This window comes from Anguilla rostrata, chromosome 8 (assembly GCF_018555375.3).
Source record: "Anguilla rostrata isolate EN2019 chromosome 8, ASM1855537v3, whole genome shotgun sequence".
Classification (NCBI taxonomy): domain Eukaryota; kingdom Metazoa; phylum Chordata; class Actinopteri; order Anguilliformes; family Anguillidae; genus Anguilla; species Anguilla rostrata.
Genome location: NC_057940.1, coordinates 57,097,354 through 57,107,419, shown reverse-complemented (window position 1 = coordinate 57,107,419; position 10,066 = coordinate 57,097,354).

Genomic DNA, 10,066 nt, shown 5'->3' with positions numbered 1-10,066 from the left:
TGCAGGGAGTGTCAATAACACCAGGGAGATATTTCAGTCTAGAGAGAGTGAGGTGTTCCTTTGAATTATTAGTAAGTTATGGTGGGGAAGAGGGGCAGCACTGTCACCTCTCAGCAAGATGGTCCTGGGTTTGAATCCCAGCCTGGGCCTGTCTGTGTGGAATTTGCATGTTCTCCCCGTGTCCACGTGGGTTTCCTCCGGGTACTCCGGTTTCCTCCCACAGTCCAAAGACATGCAGGTAGGCTAACTGGAGACTCTAAATTGCCCATGCGTGTGAGTGTGTATGAATGGTGAGTGAATGATGTGGGTAGCGTGCAATGGATTGGCAGCCTGTCGGGTGTATTCCTACCTCTCCCCCAGTGCACACTGGTATAGGCTCCAGTATCCCCCCATGACCCTGACCTAGATAAGCGGGTATAGATAATGGATGGATGGTGGGAAAGAGAGAGAGAGAGTCAGAGAGATGGTGTCAAAAAGGAAGAGAATCTTGTGGGAATTTTTTTTGGGATTTATTTTATTCGTTTATTTATTTATATCCGGAATGTTCTGCCCTCCGTTTGGGAGGACTGGCCTTTGTTTAAACCGAACCACTGTGCTAAAAAACCCCCACAATGCATTCCAGTTTCCTCCCGTCGGCCGGGCGGGCATCCGCCATTGTGCTGGCGCTGACGGCTTTACGCGGCTTCAGGGAAAAGGCCGACACGGGGCGAAAAGAGCGAAAGAAAGAACAGAAAGAGAAGAAAAATAAAACCAGAATGTCAACTTCCTCCGTCGCGACAGGGGTAATTTCCATAATGCAGCCAGCGAGAGCAGAGGAGAGATGGGCTGGGCAATTTACTCTCCATTCTTACCCAAAACAAGGACTGTTTTTCGTCTTAGTGCCAATGCATTTTCTTACCCTGTGATTTGTTTTTTTCATCTCTAATAGTAAGACCATTTTTCATTTAAATCAAAAACAGACCCACAGTTTTTGCTCAAATAATGTAATGAATATTCATTTATTTTGAATGGTGGTTTGTGAATTGTATTTATTTATTTATTTATTTATTTATTTATTTATTTATTTATTTATTTATTTAAGTATTCTTTAACTATGAAGATGTATTTTTTAAATAAGTTTACAATGACACAGCCACATGCGCACTAACACACACAAACACACACACAGCCTCACACACATACATGCACACACACACACACTCATGCATACACACATTTTGACATGTACATGTGCATACACTATAAAAGATATTTCTCCATTTAATTAATTTAATAGGATTTTTCCTGAAAAAACCAGAGCCTCTCTCCCCATCTCCCACTCCCCCTCTCCTTCTTTCACTTCCTCTTCTCCCTCACTCCCTCTTGTTTTCATTTCAGGAGTGAGATGGGAGGTGGGTTTGAGGCGTATTAGGATGGAATATAAAGGGTGGATTTTCTGTGTAACTTTGAAAGATTTTGCAGGTTTAATATTGGAACATCAAAAGTCTCTCTCTCAATCCTTCTCTCCTCTGTTTCCCACTCTATTTATCCCCCCGTCATCCCCCTCTTTTTCCCAGTAGGCAAAGCTGTGGATGCTTTCTACTTTTTTCCATTTCAGCCTAAATAATTAATTCAAGTCGTCTCTTTTTTCCAAAATCTTTTCACACTCTTGCTACACTCTCATTACACTTGTCTTTACAAATTAAAATGGAGGCAAGTATAATAGTTTTTTTCTGGATTCAGATGTTAGTAACCCCAGAAGAACTTTTAGGTTTTTGATGTTACAGTGATTTTTTGGGAATAGTGGGAAGGAATTATTAAATAAATACATTTTTAGTAATGCACACTGAGATGCATTAATAAAAAAATTAGTTTCACACTAACATCAGTTAAACTGGCGTACACCCACAAACTACACATACTTACACAAACAAATGTCTTTGCAATTACTTTCAAAGCAATAATTTTTAAAAATTTAATTTAATTTTTATTTAATAAAATATTTTCTCCCATTTTCTCCCCAATTTAGTCGTTATACCAATTCCCTGTGTGTATCACACAGTCCTGGTCGATGCGCTATCCTCTGTCGGTCTGGAGAGGGTGTAGACTACCACATGCCTCCTCCGATATATGTGGAGTCGCCAGCCGCTTCTTTTCACTTGACAGCGAGGAGTTTCACTGGGAGAGCGTAACACGTGCAGAGGTTCACGCTATCTCCCCCAGATCCCCTCCTTGCTGAACAGGCACCCCAACCAGTAGGAGTCGCTAATGCACTCATCAGGACTCATACCCTCACCAGCATCCCACCCACAAACACTGCCAATTGTGTTCGTAGGAACGTCTGACCAAGCCGGAAGTAGCGCTGCCAGGGATTGAACCCGGGTCTCTGCAGTGAAAGGCGAGTGCTTATACCTCTACACTACCCAGACGGCTCCTCAAAGCAATATTTTTAACCAATCAAAAGTGCTTATCAAAGCGTCTCTGAGATGACATCACTGGTTTGCCATCTCGGGTGCACTTTGATAATTTAAACAAATTAATTTCTCGGTGAAAACAGATCTTTTCTGAATGAGTTCCAGCTCTGCACAAATTGAAAATAAATGTCTCAGAGATGCAAGAGGAAAACCAGTCGGAGCAGTGTGGTAGCGTAACCACTCGTCACGAGCATCTCAACATAGAGCAGCATCCCAACATAGAGCAGCATCCCAATATAGAGCAGCATCCCAACATAGAGCAGCATCCCAACGTAGAGCAGCATCCTTTACATAGAGCAGCATCCCAACATAGAGCAGCATCCTCTACATAGAGCAGCATCCCAACGTAGAGCAGCATCCCAAAATAGAGCAGCATCCCAACATAGAGCAGCATCCCTACATAGAGCAGCATCCCAACATAGAGCAGCATCCTCTACATAGAGCAGCATCTCAACATAGAGCAGCATCCTCTACATAGAGCAGCATCCCAACATAGAGCAGCATCCTCTACATAGAGCAGCATCCCAACATAGAGCAGCATCCTCTACATAGAGCAGCATCCTCTACATAGAGCAGCATCCTCTACATAGAGCAGCATCTCAACATAGAGCAGCATCCTCTACATAGAGCAGCATCCCAACATAGAGCAGCATCCTCTACATAGAGCAGCATCCCAACGTAGGGCAGCATCCTCTACATAGAGCAGCATCTCAACATAGAGCAGCATCCCAACGTAGAGCAGCATCCTCTACATAGAGCAGCATCTCAACATAGAGCAGCATCCTCTACATAGAGCAGCATCCCAACATAGAGCAGCATCCTCTACATAGAGCAGCATCCCAACATAGAGCAGCATCCTCTACATAGAGCAGCATCCCAACGTAGGGCAGCATCCTCTACATAGAGCAGCATCCCAAAATAGAGCAGCATCCAACAAGCAAGCATCCAACTAGAGCAGCATCCTCACATAGAGCAGCATCCCAACATAGAGCAGCATCCCAACATAGAGCAGCATCCCAACGTAGAGCAGCATCCTTTACATAGAGCAGCATCCCAACATAGAGCAGCATCCTCTACATAGAGCAGCATCCCAACATAGAGCAGATCCTCATAGGCAGCATCTCAACATAGAGCAGCATCCCAACGTAGAGCAGCATCCTCTACATAGAGCAGCATCTCAACATAGAGCAGCATCCCAACGTAGGGCAGCATCCTCTACATAGAGCAGCATCCTCTACATAGAGCAGCATCCCAACGTAGAGCAGCATCCCAACATAGAGCAGCATCCCAACGTAGGGCAGCATCCTCTACATAGAGCAGCATCCCAACATAGAGCAGCATCCCAACATAGAGCAGCATTCTCTGTCCATGTGTTCCTGGAAGTCCGATCTCCCAGGGGAACTTTACAGTAACGTCCTTCATGAGAACACAAGACCGAACCTGTCGTTCTTGGCATTGAGAAACACACACAGTCTATTTATACATCTGGCTTATAGACTGAAGAGATTCAAGTTAAGCAGCATTTTTGCGCCATAGTACCAGTGGGAATCAAATCTGTAAGTTTCATGCCCAGTTCCTTAACCTCTACTTTATGCTGTCGCCCTGCTGACCTTATATGACCTCACTGGATTGATAAGTGGAGTACCACAGTTCTCGGGCCATTTCTTTCTTATCAGCAGGAAGAACATACCAGCTGGAGGTTGAACAGGTGCTGAACATGGCATTGTGAAAATCTGCGTGTGTGTGTCCTGTGTATGTGTGTGCGCGCATGTGCATGTGTGTGTGTACACAAATAATTACAAACACAACACAGAAGTTTCAGAGAAATAGGAATCTAACTTCTGAAAGCAGAAGCAAAATTTTTAAATCCAGGGGACAGAAAAGCTACTTCGAGCAATCAATTCATTAAATATGATTAGGATAATCTGTATTGCCCCCAGCATGTGGACTAGCTTGGCCTACTCTTCAGAAATAATTGGCTCTCATCTCCTGTAATTTGCATGCTTTTCCGTGCTGCTTTCTGAGAAACGGGCTACTTTGGAGAGGAAGAGCGTTGCAGCGATGGCTCACTTTTGCAGAGCTGAATACACAACCGGCTCTTTGTATTCTTCACTATTTTAATACCTTAATTCATCCCGTCCGCAATTTAAACCTTAATTTGGCCATTTGATGAAGCATCTTGGATTTAGCCATGCCTAATATTTGTCTGCTGTCCTAGTTCCAATAAAATGTGGAAATTTTGCATTTATAAAAATGCATTCACAGGTAATATATAAATACATACGTACACATATATATATATAGAGAGAGGGAGAGAGAGAGTCTGTGAGCGCAGTGGGTAAAGCTGTTTGAAAGGCCCTGTTTTACTCTTGACAGAGTTTAGCACACATCCCAGCCTGGCGATGAGCCAATTCATTGTGCTTTTGAAAACAAAATCTAATTTGTCCTCCTTGGTGGACAGAGAAAACAACTCTCCTCACTCTCCTACACTTTTCTACTTTTCCTCATTCTTTCTCACCTTTTGCCTGTTTCTTTCTGTTTCATTAACTCTCCTTATCCTTCCAGTTCTCTCTCCATCCTTCTCTCTCTCCTCCTTGACCTACGTTTCGCTCGCCCAGTGAGCACTCTTCTATACTACACTATGCTTCTGTGAAGCACTGTTCACCATGGTTCCAGTAAGGCTGCTGGACCTTCTCATAACAGGCTGTAATCAGTCAGGAATGCCTCAAATCGTTTCCATATGGCCAGTGCTCCCCCAAAGCAGCTCCCCCCATTTAGCCTGGCCCAAACCGTAAAGGGGCTGCCCCCCGCCCCCTCCTCCCCCCCCCCCCCCATTTAGCTGGGCCCAAACCGTAAGGGGGCTGCACAGAGTACAGATTAACTGTTACCGAAGCATACAAACACACATACACACTCATTCACATACACATACACACAAACTTATTCACATGTACTTACAAATGCAAACACACACACTCATTCACATACACGTACAAATGCACACAAACACGCACACGCACCCAAATACACATGCATGTACACAGACATACACACACATTTGTGGGTTTTTTTTTTCTTTTTTCCCCACTTTCTTTCAACCAATGAAATTACAGGATATTTTCGCTCTCGTATTTTGTCCAGAATGTTGATTGAAAAGATTATTATTATTTTTTACAGAATTCCATTCAGCCCTGCTCTCTCTGCCCACCGTCCCACAATCGCTCGAGGCTAATTGCAGAACCGGCTCAAGGACTGTTCTGGAAAGAATGTTCAAGATGGTCTTTTCAAGTGGACAGGCCTAGGCAGAGTTGTTACATCAGGGCAAAGGCAGGACAACACAAGAGCTCTTGGAAAAACTATATATATATATATATATATATATATATATATATAGGGTGGGGGGAGGGGCATAGAGCACAGATGAGCATGAGTCCTCAATGTCCAGGTCATTTACAGTGAAAGCAAATCTTTTCAAGATTTTCTATTATAAATCTTTTTTTTTTTTTAAAGAAAAGGGGGACAGCGTGCCCTCCTTAAGAATTGTTCTGTTATTCAGATCGCAGTTCACAGAGTTCTGCTGTGAGCGCTTTATAGCTCGAGCAAACGTTGACAGTTGGCCGCCGTTTTGGACAAAGCCAGACGGCCTCTCGCGAGTTCAGCATTCCAAACCCTCGGAAAATGGCCGACGTTCACAGGTCTAGCCGAAACTTGGGAGGCGCATCTTCACGGCAGAGCAACCATAAGGTTGTTGTGTCCAGTACGGTGTGTTACTCACCCCTTCAGCTGTGCTTCTAGATTGGTGCAAGTCTGCTAACATTTAGTGCTTTATTGACGTGGCAGTCTCACTCGCTGGCCTGGCAATACTGTTAGCCAGGTTAGCTAATGTTGCTGTTAGCCAGGTTAGCTAATGTTGCTGTTAGCCAGGTGTGCTACTGTCACCGTTAGCCAGGGCTGCTACTGTCACCCTTAGCCAGGCCTGCTACTGTCGCCGTTAGCCAGGTGTGCTACTGTTGCTGTTAGCCAGGTGTGCTACTGTCGCTGTTAGCCAGGTGTGCTACTGTCACCGTTAGCCAGGCCTGCTACTGTCGCCGTTAGCCAGGTGTGCTACTGTCACCGTTAGCCAGGTGTGCTACTGTCGCTGTTAGCCAGGTGTGCTATTGTCACCGTTAGCCAGGTGTGCTACTGTCGCTGTTAGCCAGGTGTGCTACTGTTGCTGTTAGCCAGGTATGCTATTGTCGCTGTTAGCCAAATCTGCTACTGTTGCTGTTAGCCAGGTCTGCTACTGTTACTGTTAGCCAGGTCTGCTACTGTCGCTGTTAGCCAGGTGTGCTACTGTTGCTGTTAGCCAGGTGTGCTACTGTTGCTGTTAGCCAGGTGTGCTACTATTGCTGTTAGCCAGGGCTGCTACTGTCATTGTTAGCCAGATGTGCTACTGTCATTGTTAACCAGGTGTGCTACTGTTGCTGTTAGCCAGGTCTGCTGCTGTCGCTGTTTGCCAGGTGTGCTACTGTTGCTGTTAGCCAGGTCTGCTGCTGTCGCTAGCATAAATATGATTGACACACTTATGTTTCTTCTTCATTGTAAGTGGCTCTGGATAAGAGCGTCCACTTCAGGAATGTAGCCTTATGACATGCCCTCCTGAATCCTCACTGCAGTATCTATATCAGGGGTTCCCAAACATTTTTTTGATGCGACCCCAAAATGAATGTTCACAGATTTACATGACCCCAACACCCCACCCACACACGCCTGTACACAGTCTTTACCGCCATTATCACTCAGACTATCGATTCTCACAGCCCAGTGGATGTGTACACAGTCTTTACCGCCATTATTACGTCAGACTAAGGCATTGTCGATTTTACTTATTGTCCTTTATTTGTTATTAATATCCTATGTGTTTTTCAAATATAGTCGTTTAAATAATAAAATATATATTACGTTACATTGCGACTATAATGAATGTTGTGAGATTAAACTGCAATATAGCGGACAGTTTAGTAAACTGTAAAATGAACGAGCAAAATGTCCGTTTCAGTTGCTTCTCCGCTCCAAGTCTACCATTTGGTATGTTATATAGAACCTAGATGACTACAAGCGATGCTTCCACAGAGTAAGTTAGCCTAGCGCTGACCCCCCTCCTCCGCCTGCCAGACTGCCTATGATGCAGCGTAGCAGATTCAGCTCTGAGCTGCAGCTCAGTGGTGGTTGTGCTGATGTCTCAGAGGGACTCTGTTTTCTCTGCACGCTGAGCTCTGATCGACTGAAGGTGCTAGACAGGTGCTGGATACAATTCGCCCGAGTACGAAAATGTAGGCCCCAGCACCCCCCCCACCCAGCTCCTCACGTAGGCTTGGTGTTCTGAATGCCAAGTTATTCAGTGCATTCAAGATATTGTACAGTGTGCATTCATATACAGGCTGCAAACAGCTAGGTTCTGTAAAAATGTCCACATTAAAATAATATTCCCTCTATGAAGTACCGAGGTTGAGTTGTTTGTTTTGTAAATGTGGCCTCTGTCCCTTCAGTAAAATACCAGTGAGGTTCTCTGGCACTCCAGTGCACTGCAGCCTCCTGCAGAACTGACTTCACACGAGACACGCACTCTTAAAAACTCAGTTACAGGGACTAGTAGAGAGCAGACGAAGAGCGCAGGAAACACAGCAAAGCGAAAAGAAAGACTAATTATTTCCTTCTGCTGCCGCGAAGCACGTTTCCTTTGGATGAATTTATCGGAGAGCCCTGCCACCTAGTGGCAAGCGGACGCAACTACATGGTGAACATACCGGACGTGCATCCACAGCATCACTGGCGTGTAGTGCAGACATGTATGCCAGTTTCTCCTGTAGTACTCTGAGCTGTGCCCTGTCACTTAACCGCCAATAAAATTAAATCTGGACCACATACAACCGGGACCTCTGCCTCTTGTAAGAACTTATGTTGCCCTTAAAATCTGTAAATTAACATTAATAAATAGGTTGCCAGAAGTAATCTTCTTCAGATGCAGACTCAAGGAAGGGTTTACATTGGAGATGGTGAAGACCACAGCAAAAGCACAAAAATGAAAGTGAAATCTTTGAGCAGGTCAGTCAACGATGGATGCGCGGGCATCCCAGAATTGCGCCTTGGGTCAAAGCCATAGCTGGGAATCCCTTATTGACCACAGCACCTCGACCAATCGGACGAATCAGAGGAATCATTCATTCCAGGCATTTAGAGCAGAAGCATGTCTGCCGGTTACAGGTATATTTCAGTTTGAGCTCCGGGGCTCTGGCTTGGCCTGAGGCTGGGGCTCTGGGCTCTGGCTGGGGCTGTGGGGCTCTGGGCGCTCCTGAGGCTGGGCTCTGGGGCTCTGGGGCTCTGGGGTCTGGGGGTCTGGGCTCTGGGGCTCTGGGCTTGGGGCTCTGGGCTGGGGCTCTGGGCTCTGGCTTGGGGCTCTGGGGCTCTGGGCTCTGGGGCTCTGGGGCTCTGGGCCTCTGGGGCTCTGGGGCTCTGGGCTCTGGAGATGTGGACTCTGGGGCTCTGGGGCTCTGGGGCTCTGGGGCTCTGGGCTCTGGGCAGCTCTGGGCTCTGGGGCTCTGGCTTGGGCTCTGGGCTGAGGGCTCTGGGGCTCTGGGGCTGTCTGGGGCTCTGGGCTTGGGCTCTGGGGCTCTGGCTGGGGCTCTGGGGTCTGGGGCTCTGGGGCTCTGGGGCTTGGGGCTCTGGGGCTCTGGGCTCTGGGGCTCTGGGGTCTGGGCTCTGGGGCTCTGGGCTCTGGGGCTCTGGGCTCTGGGCTCTGGGGCTCTGGGGCTCTGGGCTCTGGGCTCTGGGGCTCTGGGGCTCGGTTGAGGGTCTCTGGGGCTCTGGGGCTCTGGGCTCTGAGGCTCTGGGGCTCTGGGCCTGGGCTCTGGGCTCTGGGCTCTGGGTCTGGGCTCTGGGGCTCTGGGCTCTGGGGCCTGGCTTGGGGCTCTGGGCTCTGGGCTCTGGGGCTCTGGGCTTCTGGGGCTCTGGCTTGGGCTCTGGGGCTCTGGGCTCTGGGGCTGCTGGGGCTCTGGGGCTCTGGGCTTGGGCTCTGGGGCTCTGGGGCTGTGAGGCTCTGGGGCTGTGGGGCTGTGGGGCTCTGGGCTGTGGGGCTCTGGGGCTCTGGCTGGGGCTGTGGGCTGTGGGCTGTGGGGCTGTGGGGCTGTGGGGCTTGGGGCTGTGGGGCTCTGAGGCTCTGGGGCTTGAGGTCTGGGGCTCTGGGGGGGCTGGGTGGGCTTGTGGGCTGGGTGAGGCTCTGGGGCTGAGGCCGGGCCTGGGGCTCTGGGCCTGGGGCTCTGGGGCTCTGGGGCTCTGGGCTTGGGCTCTGGGCTCTGGGGCTCTGGGCTCTGGGGCTCTGGGGCTGTGGGGCTTGGGCTCTGGGCTCTGGGGCTCTGGGGCTTGGGTCTGGGCTGTGGCTTGGGGCTCTGGCGCTCTGGGGCTCTGGGCTCTGGGCTCTGGGCTGTGGGCTTGGGCTCTGGGGCTTGGGGCTGGTGGGGCTGGTGGGGCTGGTGGGGCTCTGGGGAACGGGCATCATGTTGAGTAGACGTTGATCAGTCGGCAGGTTTGTGTTATTAGTCTTCTGGATTCCGTCGCTGTGGTTACAGATCAAGAAA